The sequence below is a fragment of the Herpailurus yagouaroundi genome, unplaced genomic scaffold (genome assembly GCF_014898765.1).
Source record: "Herpailurus yagouaroundi ecotype Mexico unplaced genomic scaffold, PumYag 253, whole genome shotgun sequence".
In the NCBI taxonomy this organism is placed as follows: domain Eukaryota; kingdom Metazoa; phylum Chordata; class Mammalia; order Carnivora; family Felidae; genus Herpailurus; species Herpailurus yagouaroundi.
This window is the reverse complement of record NW_024412470.1, coordinates 8,551,827-8,576,782: the sequence shown is the minus strand read 5'-3', so window position 1 is coordinate 8,576,782 and position 24,956 is coordinate 8,551,827.

Below are 24,956 nucleotides of genomic sequence, written 5' to 3'. Positions count from 1 at the left end.
TACTTGTCTGAGCGACAGGATGCTGCAGGAGGCCCAGGGAGAGGCCGGCAAATGGGAAATCTGTTTCTAGGGTTTGTCCCAGCAAGGTCAAGAGCGCATCTACCAGGAAAGGTTGTGGCGCGTAACGGGGACGCAGAAGGGTGTCCGGTGTCTCCTCGTTCGATCCTCCCGCCGTCTTCAAACCTCGTCACCTTGTGAGAACTGAAATGACCCGGGGTGGAGATGCCCGAAGCCCCAGTGGGGGGGGGGGGGGGTCTGGTGGGGCCTGCGCCCTCGCTGGGAGAGTCCCGGGTGAGTTCCGGGCCCAACAGCCAAGTTACCTGCGGCGACTCCGCTTCCTGTAAATGCTCCTCAGGAGCACGTGACTACTCCGCCTCCCAGGCCCCCGCTGATCCTTGCTGTTCCCCGACTCAGGAGATGTTCAGTCCGGCGCTACTGAGCCCTGTGAGGTTTACTTTCATGCACTTGACCTGTCTTCCAGACTGCGTTCTGCTCAACTCCAGGAAAAAGACTCTCTCTCTCTCTCTCTCTCTCTCTCTCTCTCTCTCTCTCCCCTGGGATTTTCTCTCAGCAGGTACCCAATAAATATACTTCTTGATAAAAACTCTTTCAGCTTCAAGGAGATGGCCCTTAAGAGCCTCCACATTCTGCACGGCTGGGTTAGAACGTCAGCATCTCAGGCAAGCAGAGGAGTGAAAGGCAGCAACGTCAAGTGCATGGGACAGGAGAGCCGCCCCAAATCCCACTCAGGCCCCGGGGAAGCCGGGCTGCCCTAGACATGACGAAGCCTCCTTAGCTGAAAAACAAGTCGTTTGACAAAGCAGTTTCTAAGCCCCTTTCCAGCTCCAGGGCTCAGTTATGTTGGGATAAAATAGAAGACTTTCAGGGTCTGGCAAGGTCTGGATGAGTAGCTCGCAGCTTTTTCTCTACTATCACCCCACTGTGCAGAGGCGTTTGCCACCAGCACGTTCCATGATGGAAAGCGGAAAGACCATGGAGGAAACATTTTTACTTTAATTTATGTTAAGCTAATAAAGAGCTGCCTTTGATTTTGAGACTACTCATTGTTTTTTCCAGGTTTTATTGTGGCTTTGAATGAAATGAGAGAAATGCATAAGATAGCAGATGTCGCTTTGTTTAAAGGCTCTGTGATGAAAAAAACGGTGCGCCTGTCTGGGTCTGTTCTCCCTCCCCACCTGCAGACAAACCGGTGTTTGCTAGTTGTTTGAATTGTACTGATTATGGAATGTCAGAGTCTTGGAACTGCTGGTGTAAGCCAAGAAGAAAGACAAGGGTTCCCCTTCCTCTAACAAAGTATCATTGATGCTCGCAGTCTAGAGCCTTTGAGAAATGTTGATTTCACAGGGATTTGTGGGTGTAGTTTGCCAATTACCCAAAATTAGGTTTCCAAAGAGCCACTCAAAAAATCTAATTGTTGGGAGTGACTTCTCAGTTTTCCAGTCCCCTTAAATTATCAACTCAAAGACTATTTTCTTTTTCTCATTAATTTCCACCCGGAAGGGTTGCCCACAGTCCTCTTCCCTCAAGCCTGACTCTCTGACAATTGCATCAGTTCGTAATCCAAAACCCATCAAAAACCTCAAAGAAAGCAGCTAAAGAAAGGGGCCCTGAGGTAGGTCCTTCTATGAAGCGGAGAATCTTTGTCAGGCATCTGTCATTTGTCCACTTTGTTTATAAATATCAACTATTTTGTAGAAAGCTCCATCTCTTGGATTATATTCAAAATGAGTTGTGAGTGCACCTGTTCACTCCTGTGCTACTCACCTTGAGTTCCATCTCTGTTATCGCTCAGGTGTGTGCGCGTGTGTGAGTGCATGTGTGTGTCCAGCAATGATCTGGAGGATGGTTGGTTTCTGTTTTGTTTTGTTTTGTTTCTTTTTCAGTTTTTATCAAGGTTTTCTCAAATCCTTTCTGACCTTGTCCAATTTAGAGTATATTCCTTTGGGGAAAAAAGATGCAAGGTTTACAGTTTTGGAGTAGTGGCCATAGGTGCTCTCTCTGTTTCCTCGGCACTGAAAATGGCCCAGATAACTTCATCCATCCCTCGTGTGATGTATCACCTCTTTGGTGACCAGTGATGCATTGTGCCGTGTTGTCGACTTGAGTTGATATCCACTTGCTTATCACATCCCACAAAAAGTTCTAGCTGGCCACAATGCACCTTGGTCAATTTTTTAAACACTCTGACAGTTGTTAATATTATAAAAGGCTTTTACTCCAACATCACCAAATCCTCGATGAACTCTCGTTACCTGATACCCTAGTGAAGGCGGAAATGGCGGATATCAATCTCGGGCCAGCTGTTAGGGGTGAGAAGCAAGTGTACCACTCATTGTTTTCTATCTCAGCTCTCCCTGTCTGAGATCACAAGGGCAGTCCCATTTAATAAATTACTAGAATTTGAACTCTAAGTGGTCTTGATTTCTAGGTTCTGAAGGGTCTCTCATGTACTGAGGAAGATGCTGGATTTTTGTTTGTTCCTTTGCTTTTCTCCTGCCCGTAATCCCCAGGGTCAAGGCACTAGGAAAGAGCTGTGTGTGTGCAGTTATTAGTGAGACTTTCCCGAGTGAGGCCAGGCCCAGCCCATGGTGGTCCCACACATCTTGCCAGTATTTATGAATCTTGCCAGTATTGTTTCATATTAAGCCCCCATGAATCACACGAGAAAACCACGAGGAACAAAACCAACCAGTCATCTCATGTAGAAATCCAGCTGTTACTGCCTTATGAGCAGCATTTTTTTGTTGTTGTTAAAAGTTTCTGCCATGAAAGTTGTGATAAATTATAAATTTTCCCTTCTAGTTTTGCATTCAGGATATTTCCCCATCATGATTTCAAAACTAAATTTGTAAAGACCCATTGCTTTTAAATGTGATGGTAAAATTACACAAAATGTGTATAGATGCCAATATTATTTTATTCTTAAGGACTATGTTAAGGAGATATCAGAATTCTCTGAGGAAATGAAGACAAGAATGAGACATACCGATCTCCATTTTGAAGGGACCCAAAATACCCTTCCTGAGAGGGCTATTAGTCTATCAGCCCTACCCACATACAAGCAGAGTTTTAGTGTCTCACTCTCAAACATAAAGGTATAACCAGAATCACCAAACACTGGAGGGAAACACTTAATGTGTAGGCTACGACCAATACATCCAAACAGAGGAAAAGGAAAAAGTGAAAGAAAGAAGGAAGGAAGTAGCTTGGAGAAAACCAGAAACTCACAGAATAGACCAAAAACACTATAATTAATATCTAAATAGATATGACCAAAATAAGGGCAGACTTCTACCTATAGGAACTTTCAAAGACTAAGAAGTCTCCCAAACACACATTCACACTCATTCGCGCGCACACACACACACAGGGATAAAAATCAGGGAGAAATTATAAAATTCAAGGATAGTTGCATATGGTCTAATATCTGAAGAACAGGAGTTCTAGAAAGAGAATAAGACATTTCCAAAGTACTAACACTATATTTTCCCAGAGTCAAGGAGATAAATCTAAGTACTGCAAGGGCCCAGTAAGAGTTCACCACAGGGAAAGGAAACAGTTCTCCATCAAAGCCCACCATGGTGAAGCTGAGAACACCAGGAATGACCCAGACAGTTTTTAGAGAGAAAAAAAATTGTTCTTGTACAGAGGATTAGGGAACAGGGTGACATTTTACATCATAGAAACACTGAAAGGCAGAAGCCAATGGAAAAGTTAGAAGACAAAAGAGAAATGTCCTTAAATTCCCACCTACAATTGTTACTCAGCTGGACTAATCAGATCGTGGGGTAGAACGAAGATGCCCTCAAGAAGAGCAAGGTCTCGGCATTTCATTTTCCATGCATACTTTCTTAGGCACTACGGGAAGACACCCTACTTCCCCACAAGAAGGAAGCAAAGAAAGAAGACGTGGGAAGGAACCAGGAAAAGGGGAATCTAACACAGGCGGGAGCAACCATCTCATAATGATGTCGATGCGATAAGCCTGGAGAACAATGCTTCCATGGGAGCCAGAGGAGATGTGGTTACATAGAACTGTCCCCCAAAACGGACAAACAAGATAAAACAAATCATAACTGAGGGTTGCTTCCGGGCTTGGCCATTTTGGGGGCAGCTTTAGCAACCTGTCAGAAGTTTTACTACACATTCACCATAAGGTCACAGATGTAAACCAAGGCAATGATTATTGACAAACAAAATATCGTACAGAGTAGAGGTGCAATCACAATGCAGTCAGTGACTAGGCAACGATTATACAATCTTCATGACTATGGACTATAGACGCTGCCTATAGATTACACGAAAATGTGTGAAATGATTACATTGGGAAAGACTGAGAATGGTAGGTGTGCGTATGAATGTGCGTCCGTAACAAAATGGGCTCAGTCTTCACCTCACCTACGAGGAAGTCAAAAGGTAATGTCTACAAATGCAGAATTAAGAAATTTTCCTGACAAGCATTAAGATGCATCCGTATGTCCACTATACATAACACCACAAAGGCCCATAATTGTACATACGTAAGTAAAATGAGGTAGGGAACAGAGATCGTTAAGTGACTCCCAGGTATATGTTTCATCCATTTATGTACAAAAAAAGATTATCAAGCGAGTACTCTCTGCTTGGCACTGTGCTGCATACTATAGATTCTGAGATTAAAAAATACTTCCTCCATTGGGAGTCTGGGTGGCTCGGTCAGTTAAGCGTCCAACTCTCGATTTCAGCTCAGGTCATGACCTCGGTTTGTGGAATTGAGCCCCGCGTAGGGCTCTGCGCTGACGGTATGAAGCCCGTTCGGGATTCTCTCTCTCCCTCTCTCTGCTCCTGCCCTGCTCGCATGCGAGCAAATGCTTTCTCTCTCAAAATAAATAAATAAACTTAAAAAATTTTCCCGACAATGTCTTTATAGCAAGAAAAAAAAATACAGATGAGGGTGAGGGTCTTTGATTCTAAAGACTGAACCTTTGGAATTTGTGGCTAAGCCTGCTGAGAGGGGCAATCTTCAGTTTTCCAGAGCGTATGCCGCAAAGGAATGTGGTCTCCAGAAACAAATCTTTTTGTCTCTTCGTTTGTGGTCAGGGAGGAGGGTTGGAGAAGCTTAAATCGCTGTTTACTTTGAAAATTAGAACTGATTGTTTTTTCACGATTTCATTGAACTCACCTTCCCTGCCGTACCCCCCTCCCCCCAATTTGTTTGTGTGGGAGGGATCACAGTGAAATTCCTGAATGGGTAACAGGGAAGCTGGGCCTCACAGGTAACTAACGTAATTAGCCCTGCCCCTGTAAGGTCAGATCGCATTTCCTGCCAAATTTTATTTAAACAACGGTCCCGTCTTCCCTAAGCCGAATGCCCACAGTGGGGCTGACAGAGGACCAGCTTGATTTCTTTCTTTTTTTTATTCTCTTTGAGAGAGACCGAGACAGAATGCGAGTGGGTTGAGGCAGAGAGAGAGGGAGGCACAGAATCCGAAGCAGGCCCCAGGCTCTGAGCTGTCAGCACAGAGCCCGATGCGGGGCTCGAACTCACAGAGCTGTGAGATCATGACCTGAGCTGAAGTCGGACGCTCAACCGACTGAGCCACCCAGGCGCCCCAACACGATTTCTCACAGCATTGCCCTTGGAGTCCACAGTGGTCAGGCACGTCAGCCCTCAGTTGAGCAGAAGATATTCTTCCCAAGCTCCAAGGAACCTCAGTCTGTGCTCCACATTTTTATCGTGTGTGTTAGAGGTATCGGGTTCCTTTGCTCCCGTGACAGCAGATAAGAGGTTTTCAAGCCTTGCTTCCCCAAAGTGAGATTCTACCCAATTACACTGAACCCTACATCATGCTTTGTGCAAAGAAATATTTGTTGCTGCATTAAATTTTAACTTTGCACGAGGATTGTCGAAATTCGCTGCATCCCGATATGGTCAGAACGGTGTTGGAGGGTCTGGACTACGATGTGTAAAGCAGAATTGCCTGTGCCCAATATGTCATGAGCAAAAGTCATCTCTTAGACCCTTCCTCATACTGAGATTCTCCTCTGGGATCTCCTGGCGTGTGGGGAGACAGGAGTGGACAACATAGGAAACAAAGCAAGATGATGTTATAGGCACTTTCCTGTCATTGTAATTCAATTTCCCTTATTCCACACAATCCTATGACTTAAAGGCTATGATCCCATTGTGCACATAAGGACATCAATGATTAAGAGTCTTGGTGAAATCCTCAAGTTCCAGTGATATTCTGCAATCCAGTTCCCACTGGCTCTCGGATTCATCCAATTATCCACCATGGTCACATGGCAGAGAGCAGGACATTTATGCTAGATGTTGTCACAGGGCGAGGTTCTGAAGAAGACAGTGGGGCTGTATACACTCAAGTCTGGTCTGAAGATGTCACTGTCTAAGGAAGTTTCACCCAGGGAAGTTTCTAGGTAAACTCTTAACATTATATAAGAAGGGAGATCTTGGTGGGTGGTTGAGAGGGGTAAGAGGGAAGCTGTGTCTTGCCAGAAGGTTTATTCTCCTATCTGTTCAGATTTGCCTAGTTGAAAAGAAACTTCCAAGCACACAGCAGGAGCAAAACACTGAAATTGACTTCCCCTCACAAGGCACCCCATCACTGTGCTAAACTTAAAATCTATGTAGAATATTTGAATGCAAACATTATTAAATACTGGCAGTTCCTTTGTTCCAGTCATACTTTCTCTTAAAACAAAAAACCACTAGGGAAATTATATGCAAAAAGCTATATTAATAAAGCACTCAGGTACAAATTTATACTTAAAAAAAAGTTAGGAGATACAAAGCCTGAGAGACTCTTAGTCACGTACAAGCAAGCATATTTCTCATATTCTATATAAAGCTATTTTAACAGCTTAATGAGTAATCTGAAAAAATTATGTACAGTGTAAGTGAATTAATGTTACTGGAAAAATGTTAAGCTTTGATATTTCCAGAGTTTTTCATGCTTCCATCCATTAGCCAAATGTGACAGCTCAGCTTTTTGGGACCCTGTGTATTACAGCAATCACCTATCCTCAGGCTTTAAGATTGCATTTCCCCATCAAAGGCAAATGTCCTTCATTCTCCTTTCCAGGCTTACATTTGAGGTAGATTCTCAAATCAGCTGAAACAATTCCTCCCACAGGGATGGCTTTACAGTAGGTGAGGTCAGCAGCGTAGACAGGGTCGTTTGATGTGAGCTTCTAAGAAGGCAATGCCCTCAACAGTCTTCGGCTTGTTGGACCAGTCTCTGAAAAGCCAGCCTTGGGTTGGGAGTCATCTCTTCCAATGAGTTAACATTTATGAACCCAGTACCCCAGAGAGGGTGACACTGGAAGCTGTTTCACTTCATTGCCAATCAGATCGTTCAAAATTTTACCTTGCTTGTTACCATATGCACAGAAATCCCCATCTGGATGAAAAAAGAAACGAATAGTAAGAGTGGGTTGAGCATTCAACTTGAGTCAAGTGCTTGTGGACTGTGCGTTCATTCCTTTTTCCTCTTGTCGCCAGCTCTTTGTAGCGCCCGCAGTGCCGTGATGCCATTTTAGGGGAACCAGACTGGAAGAGGCCAAAGTTACATAATTAACGACATTTAGTTTCAATTACAATCACTAATTGATCGCAGGCTGCTAAGAGGACACCTGGTGGCGCTGCACTTGGGGCAGGTGGACGTCCTGCCGGCTTGCTGACTTGGCACGGCTAGTGAAGTTTAAATATGTTTATCCATATTTGTATCACTTTGAAAATATAGAATATGTGTTTGTCACTTTAACATCTTAGGCAGATGATAAGTTCAAATATATATATTACTTAAATTATTATATGTATACATAAAATGCATATAAATAGAATAATTCATTATATATTTATATAGAATCAATATATATAATATTATATACGTGTATACACACACACACACACACACATATATGCACACAAACGACTCTTGAACAACATGGGGATTGAGACACCAACTCTCATTGCACTCGAAATTCTGTGTATCATTTTTGATTTTCCAGAAGCTACTAATGGACTACTGTTAACTGGAAACTTTACCAATAACATAAACAGCCAATGAACACATATTTTATATGTTATATATATTATATATTATTCTTATAATAAAGGAAGCTAAGGAAAAGAAAATGTTACTGCAAAACTCATAAGGAAGAGAAAGTACACTTTTTACTAAAAAAATCTGTGTATAAGTGAACCCACACAGTTGAAACCCATGTTTTTCAAGAGTCAACAGTACACACACACACATACACACACATATGTATGTATATATATGTGTATATATACATATATATATATACACACACACATATGACACTTTGAAGTTATAGGCAGGTGATAAAAGACAAAAGGGTCACATTTCCACGGGGACCACCACCTGGGACATGACGGAGTGAGCATGAAGAATTTGAGAGGAGGTCACGTAGGGAGATGTCATCAGGCACAGTACAGGGAAGAGGGACTCTATCGGTGTGTGTGTGTATGGAGAGAAGATTCTGGAAGACTGGGAGATGACGGTTTTTATCTTTGCCTTAGATGACTTTCTTGGCCACATTATATTCATATCGGATAGTTGGTCAACTTTCTTAGTAACATTTATTTTCTCTAAGAGTAGTCCTAGATTTTCGAAGCTGTAAATGCTAAGCCACAGACCCTAGGTGTATTTGTAAATGTGGACAGAGGACCAGGAAGTCACTGAGGAAAATGGTTCTGAGAGGGATTACCAGACCCATGGCAACAGGATCACCTGGGAACTTATTACAAATGCACATTTTTGGACCCAATTCTAGACTTAATCAGAACTCTGGGAGTGGGAAGCAGCCATCCACATGTTTTCAAGTTTTCCTGATAATTCTGATGCGAGATGATGTAAGACCGAGATTCCCACAACTAGGAAGGTTACAGTCAGGAATGAAACAAGAAAATCAGACTCCAGAGTTCTTGTTCTAGGCTTTCGAGACTCAGGCGCTTATGATGGTGTCATCTTCCCAAGGGGAGTTACAGCAAATGCAGCTTTCCAAAAACCAAATGGCTAAAAATGAAACATTATTCTAAAGTTAAAATCGTACATTAACAAGCTATAGCAAGCATGGAGGAAATAGCCTCCTGCCACACCTGCCTCCGGAAACAGGGAGTTACGTCAAGCCTGGAAAATTGAGACACCTGGAGACACAACTCCTGTTCCCACTGCTGTGTTCCTCACATAACATTGTGTGTATGTGTGTGTGTGTGTGTGTGTGTGTGTGTGCCATTCTGTTTGTATTCTTCCTCTCGGTCAGCGGAGGGACATTTTCCTCTTCGTTGCCTTTGTGCATAAGGGAGTGATGGGAAAAGCTGCAATTCAGCCCAATGCTTTCAAATCTCGCCTCCACCCCCCTCTGTAAAACCCCCGCGGGGCCCCCCCCCCCCCCCCCCAGGGCTCCAGACTCAGGTACCGGTTTGGCATACAAGACAAAAAGGGGATTGGGGGTGGAAAGGAAGAGAGAATCATCATCACCAAAGATGGGTTTTGGAGAGGGGGGAGAAAACGTGAAAGAAAGAAAAAAAGCGAGAAGACCAAGTTAGAAGAGAAAAGGGAAAGGGAAGGAGAAAGAGAGATGCCAGGAGTAAGGACCCTAAGGAAAGAGTAGGGAGGTGGAAGAGACAGGAACACCCAGCAGCTGTTTGGAATAGATTGCATGCACCATCCACTCCGAGTGGACTCTTTCCTGTGTTCGTCAGCCGTCTGCAATGTGGTGATTAATCATTCATGTCAGAATCCCTAATCCTATTCAATGAAAAACAAATGCCATGGCACCCAGCCCTTTGCTTACCCCATGCACTTCTCATGCTTGCCTGGGCGAGGCCGTCTGGGACAAAGATGGTTTGCAGGGGACCTTCAATGCAAATTCTGGGCAGCTCCCCATGTTGAAGATGCCCTATGATCTCCAGGGTCTTGCCTTTTAGAGGAAGAAAAAAAAATCACTAGCGATAAAGGTCAAGTTGTGCTAGTTAAGCAAACAATCAACGTTTACTTAATTCTCTTTTAAAGAGAAAAGTAGCCTCAGTTATTTATAAAGCTCCTTCCTCCAAGGAACAGTGCAACTCGGACCAGCTACTTCATGAATGCTCCTGATATCCCTCTGTGGTGGGGGTTAGCTGCCCTGCACCAGTCTGCAAATTCTTTCTAAAGTTGTGCAATCTTTCGTCCTGTCCATTTCGGCCTCTGGCTTCACTTTCTTCCATACTTTTTTTCTTCACCCATATAAATCTAGAAACAGTCTAGAAAAATGATTTATCCTAAGGCAGCCTCTTTGAGAAATGGTGCTGGGAAAACAGGACAGCTACATGCAAAACAGTGACACTGGACCACTCTTATACACCACACACAAAAAATAAATTCAAAATGACTTAGAAACTCGAATGGGAGACCTGGAACCATAAAACTCCTAGAAGAAACCATAGGCCGTAAGCTCTCTGACATGGTCTTAACAATCTTTTTTGGACCAGTCTCTTCGGACAAGGATAACAAAAGCTAATATAAACAAATGAGATTATATCAAATTAAAAAACCTTTGCACGGTGATGAAGTCCATCAACAAAACAGAAAGTCAACCTACTGGATGGGAGAAGACATTTGCAAACCATGCATCTGATAACAAGTTAATATCCAAAATATGTAAGGAACATGCACAACTTAATATCAAAAAAAAACAAAACAAGAAACTGGATAAAAAAATGGACAGAGGACTTGAATAGACATTTTTCCAAAGAAGACATACAGATGGCCAACAGACACGTGAAAAGATGCTCAACATCACTAGTCATCATGGAAACGCAAATCAAAACCATGATGAGATGTCACCTCACACCTGTCAGGCTGGCTATTATCAAGACAAAAAAACAACACGTGTTGGCGAAGTTGTGGAGAAAAGGAAATCTTGCTGCACTGTTGGTGGGAATGTAAATTGGTGCAGCCACAATGAAAAACAGTACAGACATTCCTCAAAAAATGAAAAATAGAACTACCATATGATCCAGCAATTCCATTTCTGGATGTTTATCTCCATGAAATTAAAACACCAATTTGAAGAGATACAGGCACTCCTATGTTCCTTGCAGCATTATTTACCACAGCCGAGGCAAGGAAGCAACCTAAGTGTCCGTTGACAGACAAGTGAATAAAGATCATGTATATACCCATTATATACATGTATATATATTACATATATATATATATATGTAATATATATATATATATATATAATGGACTATTACTTGGGCACAAAAAACAATGAAATCTTGACATTTGTGACAATATGGATAGATCTAGAGGGTGTTATAGGCTAAATGAAACAAGTCAGAGAAAGTCAAATAGTGTATGCTATTACTTACATGTAGAATCTATAAAAGCAACACAAATTAACAAACAAAACAGAAACAGACCCACAGATATAGGATACTGTTGGCTTACCAGAGCGGGAAAGGATTGGGGGCCAACAAAATAGGTGAAGGGAATTGGGAAGTACAAACTTCCCCAAAAGTACATGACTTCCCCAAAGTCATGGGGATGAAACATACAGCACAGGGAAGATAGTCAACAATATTGCAATAACTTTGTAAGGTGTCAGATGGTCTGTCGCTAGACTTATCATGACGATCATTCCACGGTGTGTGGAAATACCAATCACTATGATGTGCACCTGAAAGTGATAGGATATTGTATGTCAGATATAGTTCAATAAATAATAACTTGCCCTAAAATTCATTAATGCCGACTGCCTTGGAAATTTCCATTTAGGGAACCAGTGAGATGGTCTAGTGTAGGGTTGAAGCATTCAGGCCCTAGAATCAGAAAGGCTAGCTTCGAATCCCAGCCCTCCAGCTGGGTAGCTGCATAGCTCAGCGCACATGGCTTTACACCCAGAAGCATCAGTTTCTTCACAGGCTAAAGCTAGGATACTGGTAAGACCCAAGTGAAATGACCCATGTAAACAGCATAGTCTATAGTAAATGCTCAATAGCTTTTGGCATTTTTATCTAGTAAAAGTCAGAGAACCGAGTCTTTTCACTGTTGCTGGGCTACCTACCCTCTTGGAGGGAGAACCTGAGTAGGTAGAACTGTACTCTGTGGATGGACATTACTTACAGCACTCAACTGTGACGCAAAATTTCTAGTTGTCTGCTAAGCAAACCTAAGGCCTTTAGCAGTCATAAATATATAAAAGATACGGCTGCTCCCAATCTCACACATGCCTAAGTCAACGTAAGATAAAGGTGAAGAAGTCCATCAAAATTCTACTTTTTTTCCCACGATGACTACCATGTTTTTAAAATATATAGGGGTGCCTGGGTGGCTCCATTGGTTAAGCATTCAACTTTGGCTCAGGTGGTTCATGAGTGTGAGCCCCGTGTGGGGCTCTGTATTGACAACTCACAGCCTGGACCCTCCTTCAGATTCTGTCCCCCCCCCCCCCCGCCCCTCCCCTGCTCATGCTCTGTCTCTCCCTCTCACTTAAAAATAAATAAACATACAAAAAATTTTAAATATACACATTTTTTCTAGAACTTTCCCTCATTGTTTGTTGGTGTGCCTTCTTCACCGGTGCCTCAATTACGTGTATATGCTGCCTACCATGCATGACGGTATTCTCACAGTAAGAAGAAGCTAGAACTTGTTTCTAACTGGGTTCTGAAATACATTGAAGATGTACTACGATCCAGATCCATGCAGGGTTTTACACCACTAGACATATTTAATCTTCATTTTAATAGCAACTTTACATGGTAAGTGTTACTATCTCCAATTTTCAGGGAGGAAAAGGAACTTCAGGAAGTTAAGTGGCTTACTCACTATCACTGGTTAGTTGGTTAGCCACAGAGTAAAATTAATAAAACCTATTACCCTTAATCTCCATAATCTATCTCATATGGGGAAAATAGGAAAGTGGGTCAAGAAGAAGGTATATAGGAGGTTCAAGAACATTCAATTGGAAAAATTAGGATTGGTCCAAGTTCACTAACAGAAAGCAAGACAAGAAGTTATAACATTAAGCCACTGGGGACACTCAATACAGGGTCGGTTGTTCTTTGAAAGCCTTTATGGTGTTCCACATTCACAAGAGTACAGGCTTGTGTGGTGAGGGGTGAACTAGAGACAGAAAAGGAAGACTGGGGAGTATCTATATAAGTCCTGGGACATAGTAAACCCTTAATAAATATTTATTTGATGGATGTATGGATAAAAATAACTGACCATCAGGTGGGCTTTTGAGAGGAGGATGTTCTCCTGAGCCTGGTAATTATCAGAAAGCCCAGAACATCCAGGGCTGGGGGTTGTACCAGAGAAGGTAAGGGAAATACTATGAAAGGCCAGGAGGGGATACCAAAGTAGGATTGCAACCTTTTTTTTTCTTTTTAATATGGAAGATATTTGTTCCCTAGCTTCCTCTTCATCGGCTAGAAAAAATGTAAAATCACAGATACACTGACTTTATTTAATATTCATATAAAATAGGTTTTATTACATGTTTATAGAGTGCAAAATTCAGATCAATTATAAAGTTAAAACATATATCCCGTACTGCAGAAGACCCCAGATTTTGGTGGGGTGGGGTTCTATCTTGTTGGAATACTTCAGTGGAAAATGTTAAAAGAGGAGATTCAAGGATCAGCTGCTCCTTGGATTAAATGACTCTTCTGTCTTCCACACACACCTTTTTTTTTTTTTTTTTTTTTTTTTTTTTACTCACACTTCTAAGAAAGCTTGTCATGCAGTGAGTTAGAATCAAATTCCCAGAGAACACCTTGTGGTGTGATTCTAATTCTTCACTTTTGTTTAATTTTAAAACCTAAGATATATAAGCAAGGTCTTTATTCTTACTCTAATGGGTTATTTGTGGAAAAGCAGGAATAGGAGGACGCCATGTTGCTCTGTGTGTGTGTGTGTGTGTGTGTGTGTATGTGTGTGTGTGTGTGTGTGTGTGTGCACATCAGCGTAAGGAGAATTTGCTGCTTTCCTCAGCCCCTCCCTTGCCAGCTAAAGGGAATCTGGGTGGTGGATTTATTCCTCTCAGAACTGCAGTTTATCATTGCTGGGTGCTCTCTAAATCCACTTTTAATTCACTCTTGTGTCTTGGAGGGCGTGGCTACATGCCTAAAACGTCCTCCCACGGAAGAATGAACAAACCAAACGTGCTCAGTTCTGATGGTGTGCGGTGGCTTAGCCCTGATTGTCAAGCATCTTATGCTGGTGCCAAAGGAGCTGGAAACCAAAAGATAAGAGATCCAAACCATTTTAATTTCCCTCCCGTATCCCTGAAGGAGTTTAATCTCAAACCATAGAAGCAACCGAATTTCATCTCAATCTTCTTTTATAAGAAAATATAGTGGCTCTTAGGTGGGCATCTAAATTCCAGGAACGCTTAGAACGGCAAAAGTGGGGGCTCAGCAAACGTGTCGTTGTTCAATTTCAGGATTTAATTTGTTCCCATAACTTCTCTTGGTTAGTATTTTACCAACACCATCTTAATAGTTTTACTACTTTGTCTAATGTCCTTCATACAAATACCTTCCTGTTTGTTGTACTAGTAACGTTCTTTTAAAGAGATAAACAGTCAGATTAATTTTGACAACTCCCCTGTTTTTCTGCTCTTAGGCAGGACTGATCAAAACTGCAGTGTTCTGTTTTTCTACTGGTTTTCTGTGTGGACACCAGAATGAAGAATGAATAAATGTTCTCTGTAGTTATTTCTTTGCTGGGTGTTCACTGTGGGGAAACTGATGTGCATCAGCCACTGTGTTATTTGTAATATAATAATAGGCAATCCATTTCTTAGTGACTCCAAAATTATTTATTGAACATCTACTATGTTTTAGGCATTTTGCTGGGGATAAAATAGTCACAAAATGGACACGGTCCTTGTATTTACAAAACAAATGGATTAGTGAGCATCAAAGGTAAATAAATAGTGTAATAAATATTACAATAAGGCCAAAGCACACAGGAGGAACATCTAATCCACACCTAGTGGGCCTTTGAAGGTTTTCATATGAAAGTGTCTGCCATCTAAGCTGAAAAGTGGAGAAGGATGATAAAGAGGAGGGGCAGGAGTATACTAGGAGAGAAGGATGGGAAGGGAGGGGAAAAGTGTTACAGGCATAGAGACCACTATGAATAAACATCCAGAAGCAAGAGAAGGCATCTAGTACACCCAGATCACAGAGTGTGTGTGTGTGGGGGGGGGGGGGTAAATGGCAAAATGTAAAATTAGACAAGTGATCAAAGGACAAATCATGGGATATCCTCTAAATCACCCTAATGGCCTTATAGAACTGCTGAGGTTTAATCAGGGAAGTGATCTAACCAGATTTGCATTTATAAGAAGTTTTTTAGCGACAGTATTGGTAGGGGATTGACAGGCCTCGAGACTGGAAGACTTAGGAGGATCCTGCAGTCATCTGGATTGCAAGGAAAAATGACCTGGGCTAAGAAGTGGTGATGGGTAGGGAAGAAGAGGTCAGATTCTAGAACTAATTAAGAGGTGGAATTGCTGGATTTGGTAATTAGTGCAGGTGTGAGGGGGAGAGAGACAACCAAGGACGTGCCCACTTTGGTAGGCAATTGGGTAGTTGGGTGGTTGGTTGGTCGCTGAGACGGGACAATGGTTATCACAGTGCCTTTTGCCCATTCAAAGGAGTATTTCCAAGGAAGAAATATGGAAAAGGGTAGGTAGTAAATATGTGTAAGGCAATAAATGGTCTCCACATTGGCTGCATAATAGAATTATCTGACAAGCTTTAAAAAATATATACGGGTACTAGGATCCCAACCCCTGAGATTCTGATTTCATTGGTTGGAGTGCAATCCAGGCTAGGGATTTTTAGAGTCCCCTAACCCAGGTGACCCTAAAGTCTGCCACTGTGGACAGCAGCTGCTATAAGGGCAGTGTAGGGTGGGACATTAGCACAGTGAGGCCGGGCCAGAAATCAGAGGTCTCTGACTATCACGTTAAGTAGCAAGGAGGTGATTCCACAAATCTGTTCAAAACCCATTACAACACTCTTCTCTGATCACTGCTTCCTTCCCTCAGACAACAGGAGACCCTTCTAGATCTTCAGCCTTCAAAATCTTCTGTTAATGATAAAACTCACAAATTCAAAATCTCTGAATTGTCTTTGACTCTCTTCCGGCTTCATACCGAATCAGTCATTGAATCCCACCGGTTTCCTCTTCACAATGCACTCAAAAATAGTTCTTTTCTATTTCTCTAATTCCACAGTCTTAAACCTCCTACCTGGCTTATTACAAAATCCTGTTGATGGGGATCTCCCCTCTACCCATCTGCCTCCACCAATGCTGGCCATTCCCATTCCGTGTTCTTTGTTTTTTTAATATTTATTTATTTATTTTTAGAGAGAGGGAGCAGGGAAGGGGCAGAGAGAGAGGGAGAGAGAGAGAGGATCCCAAGCAGCCTCCACACTATAAGCGCAGAGCCCATCATGGAGCTTGATTTTACGAACCTTGAGATCACGACCTGAGCTGAAGTCAAGAGTCTGACTCTCAACCAGCTGAGCCACCCAGGTGCCTCCCATGTTCTTTCTAAACATAATTTCCAACATGTTATTTTCCTGATCAAAATGTTTCTCTTTAGCATGATATTCATATCCTCCATAATCTATATTTCCATGTTAATTCTTTCACTGATTATTTTTGAAAACGGTTGGCTTCAATTAAGTTGGGCCTGTTCATAACTCACTGATGATACACTCATTCTTCCTCTGCACTTTTGACATGTTTTCCCACCTCTAAGACGCCTCGTGCTTCTTTATCCATTTCCAACTCAACTGAACACTCACCTTTTCAATATAGCCTACCCTAATCATTCCAAAGTGTACTCTTTCCATGAACTCATAGCAATTATTGTTTATACCACTCATTGGGGACTTAAGATTAAACCCCTCTGTGAAATTCTCTTAATTTATGCTGCAATTTAATGTCTCATTTTCCCAAATCTCTCATAAGCTATTGGTACAGGGAGAAAATATTGTCCCTCTAAAGTTCCTTGAACATAGTAAGTGTTCAAATTTATTATTTAAAGGAATGAATTACTGAATGAACAATGATTTAGCCTTGACATAGCACAGTGACTACCTGTCTTACTTTGGATACTGATGGAAAGACCTTTCTTCATCTCCCTCTCCATGCAAGTATTTCCTATGCCCATAATCTTTGGAGGATTGTTGTTATCCAGGCCTATTACTGCAGTGCCTGACTGTGACAGCCAAGTGCATGAACAAAGTCTAGAAGATAATGCGGAAGGGTCCACTTCTTCCTCCTTCAATTAGAATTTCAGTTCATAGTGACTCTACTCAGGGCATGAATCCGAGAGTCCCTCCTCTCCAACCGCACACAGTTTTCCCCTCAAAACTCTTTGTTTTTCCTTTTTCCTTGTTTGTTTGTTTGTTTGAACTCCTCTGCTTCTTTTGCATTCGCTGCGTTAGGGTCTTCTTTTTCTGCCTCTCAGCCTCCGGCCAGATTTTCCCCCAATTGAGCCAACAGGAAGTAAGGGAGCCTGAGACGCTGTGCAAGAGATGGAGTAGGAAAAGAAAAGGCCTCCTCCTAGAGCAGACCTGCAGCAAAGAAGCACCCTTAACAACCCTTCTATAAAAATAGGGTGTGTTCTTGTGCTCAAGGAAGGTCTGTTTCCTTTCTTGGCCTTACAAAAACCCCATTCAATGATCCTACTTTGGTAGGAGTCAGGGTGCTATAAACAGTGGGTGAGGATGTGGGGTTGTGTCTCCAGGAAAAAAAGAGGGAAGAGGCAGAGACAGAAGGAAAGGTGGTTCTGCACCTGAGGAATATCCTGAGCGACCTTGGCCACCATCTTCTGTCCCATGTGAAGGGCAACATCCTCTTCTTAGCTGGCATAAAATGAAATGTTTTCTCAGGAACAGTGTCATAGCTCTCTCCAAATTGTGACTTCTTATTAATCCCAGAAACCATCTGGAGCAACCTGTTGTGCAGACCAGTGCCAAGAATCATGAATGAGTTAGACATCTAAAAGAGGCCATGAATATGTTTGCTGTGGCTCTAAATGGTGGGCAGTAAGTGAAAGTGCAATTTAAGGGAAAAACTAAAATGTGTAGCTTTACAAAAATAAAACTGCTTCTTTCTGAATTGAGTGAGTTTTCTACACTGGAAGTATGAGTCAGCTCAGCTGCATTGTTCACGTTGTAAGAATGTTCCAGAACGAGATGAGCATTGGATGGGCAGCCAGACTTAGTGACCAGTAAGGTCTCTTCCCTCAAGGATTCCACCTGTAGTGAAGTTAGTGGGAGCTTCACAGCTGGGGGGACAAAGAACCCAGGATTTGCCTTCAGAAGATCCAGGCTCCAACCCCTGCCCAGATTGGCTGCTTCTCTCTTCCTCGGTGTTCCAACCAAGTGAGTTCCTTGCCCACTGCTGGCATTCCACGTTTGTGACCATCAGATTGCAAATAACATCAGGGAGCAAACCTGTCACAGCACAGAAGACTCAGTGCCTCAGAAAATGAACTATTTCAATCCATTCATTTCACAGATGAGAAAACTGAGGTCCAGAACAGTTGAGTCTCGTGCATCCTCTTTGGTTCCCACAGCATTTAGCAAACCATAGGTACTACAACATGCAAATAAGGACACTTCCCAAATCGAATTTGCAAAGGATGGGCTTTATTTTTCACAAGGATCAGACGGTTCGCTGGAACCAGTCTGATATTTTTGGTTTCTCCTTCGTCCCAGAATTTGTCTTCCTATGTTGGGAGAGCCGGCCCCCACGCCTTGCCCATATGGCAGCGTCTGCTGTTGGATTCAGCCAAGCATGGCTGTGGTGCCTGCAGCGACTCCTGCTGTAACCCTCCACCTCCTGAGTCTTCCTGGAGACACCCCGGTGCCCGAGCGTCATTGGAACCATCACCTCCCCATCTTGCCCTGGCATGGTCCATACATTAAGGAGGCCTCCAGAGACCCTCCCACATGCCTCCAAATCCCATGCTCTGTCTCTCACCCTGGGCCCCAGGTCCACAAGATAGGCTCCCATAGGTGGCCCTGAACTTGAAATCAGAAAACGGGAAATGTCAATCCTGGCTCAGTCGCAACAATCTGGGTAGCTTTAAGCAGGTAACTAAAACTCAGCGTGATTCAAAGGAAAAAAAAAAAAAAGGCAAAGGACTTGAAAATGCCATAGGTACCAAATGTGTCACATATTTGCCTCTTATCCTGTTCCTTGTGATATTCTGTTCTGTGGTTTTTGTTTTGTTTTTAAATGTTTACTGATTTATTTTTGAGAGAGAGAGAGAGTGAGGGCAAGAGAGCACAAGTGGAGGAGGGACACACACACACACACACACACACACAGAATTGGAAGCAGGCTCCAGGCTCCAAGCTGTCAGCACAGAGCCTGACGCAGGGCTCGAACCCATGAACTGTGAGATCACGACCTGAGCCGAGGTTGCATGCTTTACCGATTGAGCCACCCAGGCGCTCCAGTTTTGTTTTTGAGAACTAAATACTTCTCTGCATGGTGAAGCAGAATGGCCCTGGCCTTGTCAATCACATCAGCTGCATGTTCTGGGACATGGGTGTCTTCGTTCTCCTGTGGGATATTACCCTCTTGCCCTGCCTACTTCAGGGCTACTGTGAATATCAGAGGGGAGAGTTTAAGGAAAAACGCTTTGTATCGTAAAGAAAAAAGTTCCCCAAGTGTATGATATGGTTATTCCTATTGCTCTCTTACTTACCTTATAACCTCATCGTAACCTGAAACTTGATCTTACAACCTGCATCATGTAACCTCAGCTGCATTTTCCGCATCTAGACTACATTCTTCCACTGCTGATAAGAACCTGTCTCTCCCACATACACGTCTTCACAGAGAAGTGAAGTAATTGATTAAAAAAGTGTGAAAAAAAATCCATCTTGGTCTCCAAAAGACATTCACACAATCCACGTTTGAGAAACGAACTTGCATTTACCGAGTGTTTCTTGACACGCTTCTATTACCATCTCTTATTTGGGGATATTTTCCCATTCATGTCTTCATCTGAGTGTCCCTGCAGACCAGAGAGGTAGGGAGGGCATCTGAAAATGCAAGTGAAGTGAGAAAACCAGGGGCGCCTGGGTGGCTCAGTTAGTTGAGCATCTGACTTCAGCTCAGGTCATGATCTCGCAGTTCGTGAGTTCGAGCCCCGCGTCGGGCTCTGTGCTGACAGCTCAGAGCCTGGAGCCTGCTTCAGATTCTGTGTCTCCCTCTCTCTGCCACTTCCCTGCTCATGCTCTGTCTCTCTCTGTCTCTCAAAAACGAATAAATATTAAAAAGATTTTTTTTTTAAATAAAGAAATGAGAAAACCAAAGCTTATGGGAGAGGTGGCTCCAGGCCACCCAGCAGGTAAAAGGCAGCCCTGTGCAGGCAAGGTGGGGACGTTGATGGCTCAGATGATGTGCCTGGTATGAAAACCACCGGCTCTGAAGTCACACAGACCTGTGTCCAAAGTCCTTCTTACTCCTTACGCATGTGTTATGTGAGTTTGGGGGAATGGCTTCTCTGGATTCTTCTTTGGTTTTGGTTTTGTTTCTGTTCCTCAACGTGGGAAGAAGAATACCTATGTCATAGATGTTTCCTAAGATGGAAATAAGAAAATGGAAGGGAAATGCTGATCACAATGCCTTTTGCCCATAGTAAATGCTTAACAATAGCAATTATGTTTATTAATGAAAACCTGAACGTGTTCCGTGTCCAATGCTTTTTTTGCATTCAGCGAGGTCCTTAATTTTTTACAACACAGACATTTTCACTCGTACATTGTTAGACCCAGATTGTCTCACTGAAACAGAACTTCTTTACATTAGGTGAGAATTGACTGTTTTGAATGACTATACAATCTGCCAGCCAAGGGTCTAGCTTTAGCTGCACGGCTACCTTTGTTTGGAAAAACGTGTAATTATTTGAGCATTCCCTTTGTGCTTTTCTTTTATTATTTTATGAAAATGAGTGGGGAACGGAAAAATGAATGTGCTCCTACTGGTCGCAGGAAACACAGGTCCCATAAATTTGCTGTAGTTGAGACAAAGATGGCAGTCCCTAGGCATTCTAGAATTGATGAATCTTTGTTGAGGCCTTAAGCAGATCAGCTGGGCACATACTTGCAAAGAAGAACAGGAAAGCCTGGAAATACACCTCTTATAACCACATCTAACTGGCGAAGTTTATTTAGGAATTGTTTTTATGCTGTTTGCCTTTCAGGGACCGGAAACTCCTTATAAGCATTAAGTCAATGGTGTGAATTTCTCACGTTTGATTTCCATGTGAGAGAGGTTAGAGATTCCGTATAAGGAGGGCATTTGTTGGCGAGAGCACTGGGTGTCCTGTGTAAGCAGCGAATCACTGGGTTCTACTCCTGAAGCCAATCTTACACTGTATGTTGACGAACTTGAATTCACATAAATAATTTTCAAAAAATAAATTCAGTACCTAAGAAGATAGGGACCTGCTTCTGTGGACGAGGCTGATGTGTAGAAATGACTGGAAGCGATATTGTTCTTCCCCAGAGTAGGTCTGTCCTAGTCTTTGGTCGAATGCAGAGAACATCCAACAGTGCAAGATAACTTTCCTAAAAAAAAACATCACAGGCATTGCCGCCTAGTGCCAAAGAGAGACTGTAATATTGTGGTAAGCGTGTTCTTGTTTCTATGCTTGCAGAACATTTTTAAAGATGGACGTGAGGGGCGCCTGGGTGGCGCAGTCGGTTAAGCGTCCGACTTCAGCCAGGTCACGATCTCGCGGTCTGTGAGTTCGAGCCCCGCGTCAGGCTCTGGGCTGATGGCTCAGAGCCTGGAGCCTGTTTCTGATTCTGTGTCTCCCACTCTCTCTGCCCCTCGCCCGTTCATGCTCTGTCTCTCTCTGTCCCAAAAATAAATAAACGTTGAAAAAAAAAAAAAAAAGATGGACGTGAGCCTCATCTTGCAGAACCAGGATACTGCTAGGTATCTGCCCTGACAATAGATGGGACAGAAGATCTATTTTTTTGAGCCTCTGTAAGAAGTGTCTGCTGATACCTTTCTGCATTTCTATATGTTAAAAAAAAAAAGTATATTTTCTTTAATAGCCTTTACTTCACTCATTTTAGAATAAAGATGGTTAAGGGAAGCCACTGGGGAAGCTTGATATCCAGACCATGTTCCTTTAAACAAAATGACATTTCTTAGCAAAGAGGTTCCCAGTGTCCCCTGCAGAAATATATCTGATTTCAGAAAAGGATTGATTCAAATAAAAATGTGTTTGTATAAGAAAAATTATTTTCTGCTGAGAAAACACATAGTTTGGGGTAAATTTATAGTTCTGGCCAGGTCATTAATATCTGGTTGTCAAAAAGTATTGGTTTGAACAAAAATATGTTGTAATAAAAATGCATTGTTTTGAAGAAATTTATTGGCCCCATGAAAACCTATTCGATTCAGAAAGATATGTTGATTTCAATGAAAAATCTATTTGTTTTAGGGGAGATAGTGCCGGGCTCTCGGCTCTTCTATAGGAAATCCTCTCTGTGACATTGATGTTCACTTAGAAAAATGAAACATGGACATAATTAGTGGAAAGACTGTGAAGAGAGAGCAGAAGTTTTGCTTAATCAATAATACTTAACACAGACATAATGAAATTCCGTCTTCGGAGCTCATCGACAAACATTTGCCAGTGAATCCTTCCCAACAGCCCAAAGAGGGGTGTGGCCGGCTTCGAATTTAAAGGATGCACCCTGAGTGCAAGAAAAGTGATAAGCAAGAATATATGGAATCTTCAAAAATCCAACAGAGAAAAGATTGATGGCGGCCAGAGGCGTGGCTGGGGGTGGGGAGAAGGAGGAAGCGGGTGAAGGCGGTCAAAGGGTTCAGACTTGCAGTCGTGAGGCATGCTTACCGTACAGCATGGTGACTCTAGTTAGCAAGACTGTATTGCACATGTAAAACTTGTGCCATTAGACCTTCAAAGTTGTCATCAAAAGAAAGAATTGTATGTGTGAAGGTGGATGTTAACTAAATTTATTGTGGTTATTACCATTCTGCCACACACAAGATAGCAAGCCATTATGCTGTACACGTTAAACCGATGCAATTATATGTCATATCTCAATTATATCTCAATAAAACTGGGCGGGGGGGAAGTCATAGAACGTTGGGAAGAGCCGTACGTTGAACACCAGAAATAGATCCTCAAGAAAACCACTGCTCTCGAAAAGAAGCTCTTTTTTTAAAATGTTTATTTATTTATTTACTTTTGAAAGAGGGAGAAAGAGAGGGGACAGAGAATCCCAAGCAGGCTCTGTGCTGACAGTGCAATGTGGGACCCGAACCCACAAACCACGAGATCATGACCGGAGCCAAAATCAACCGTCAGACAGTTACCCGGGTGAGCCCCCCAGGCGCCCTGAAAAGGAGCTGTTTATAGAGTGATTTCAGCCGGCTGCCTGGCCCTTCTCTTCCACCACTGCCTACGACAGAACAGAATCTTGAACCAGCTAAGACCAGGTTGCCAGATCAAATCCTGCTGAAAAATATGTTCAGTTTTGATAGAGAGAGTTATTAAAATGGTATTTGGGCTTAGGGGTGCTCCAGGTGGGCAAGGTGATCTGTATCTTTTACCTAAAACAAAAATCTGTGGCTGGAAATATTGGTGAAAAACACGGATTCCAAAAGTGGTTGGTTTCTTTTTTCTGTTAAGGGCCAGAGGATAAATATTGTAGGCTTTGCAGGGGCATCCATGCTCTGTCACAACTTCTCAGCTGTGCCACTGCAGTGTGAAAGAAGCCATAGATGAAAGTAAGTGAATGAGCATGGCTGTGTTCCAATAAAACTTTATTTGCAAAAACAGGTGGCGGACCAGACATGGTCTATGGGCCATCGTACGCTTCAAGAATCAACTTCACCGCATAGCTTACCCATGTAATTGTGCAGAAATATGCCATGAAGGAAGCTAGCATACAGGGAGCAGGCTTGCATAACTTACGAAAAATAACACAGGCATAGTTCCCAGGAGATGTTGATTGACACAGAGAGAATCAAAAGAGGGGAATGTCTTGTCTAGCTTCAAGGAATCTAATGAAATTCCAGAGTCCAGTCTCTTTCCTTCACCCTAAGGAAAAGGCCCTTGCATAACGTCCTTTGCCCTTAGTATCTATCTTTAGCAAATAGCAGGAGCAGGTTTTTAGGTGCGAGCTTTCTTTTGCAAAGCACTAGAAGTGAGTTTCGGTGAAAGATATGTTTTTTATTCTAATGGAGGGTAGCTGCTAGGTGCCACAATAAATATATTATAGAAGAAGCAGAGACTGTGGTCAGGTAGCCACTGGAACATCTCCTTTGCTTTAAAGTGTTTGTCTTTGCCCAGTGTGGTGTTGTTCACGATTCCATAATGATAGAATAGACATTCTAGAAGTCCGTGATCATTAGGTATCGGCTGGGGCCCTGCAGGTAGGATGAGCACACCCACATCCAGAATATGTGTTGATTCCATTCAGTATAAGTCTAATCACTTCTCTGGGAAAAGCAGTGAACTGTAGTCAACTTCCTGCCAAGTGGCTATTTGTCCCCTTAAGAGATGATGCCGCAGGAAGGGCTAAGCCTAATTTCTGTTGCTGTTACGTTAGACGATCCCCAGCAGCCATACCTCAGTCAGCCTTGTAAGTGGAAACCCATGCTCTTGACCATATATCACCTCCATCCCTGCCACCATGGCCACCCCGTTCTTGTACCTATTGTGCTATCACTGGAATGACCAAAGACAGAGAGGCTAGCTGAGTTCAGTTGTCTGACTCATTCTGTTTGCTTTTTATTCAGTGTCCCTTTTGTGGTGAACCCTTTCTAGTGCATGTCATAAACGATTCAAAGATAGTCACGCTTGCCCGCTCCTATAGGCTT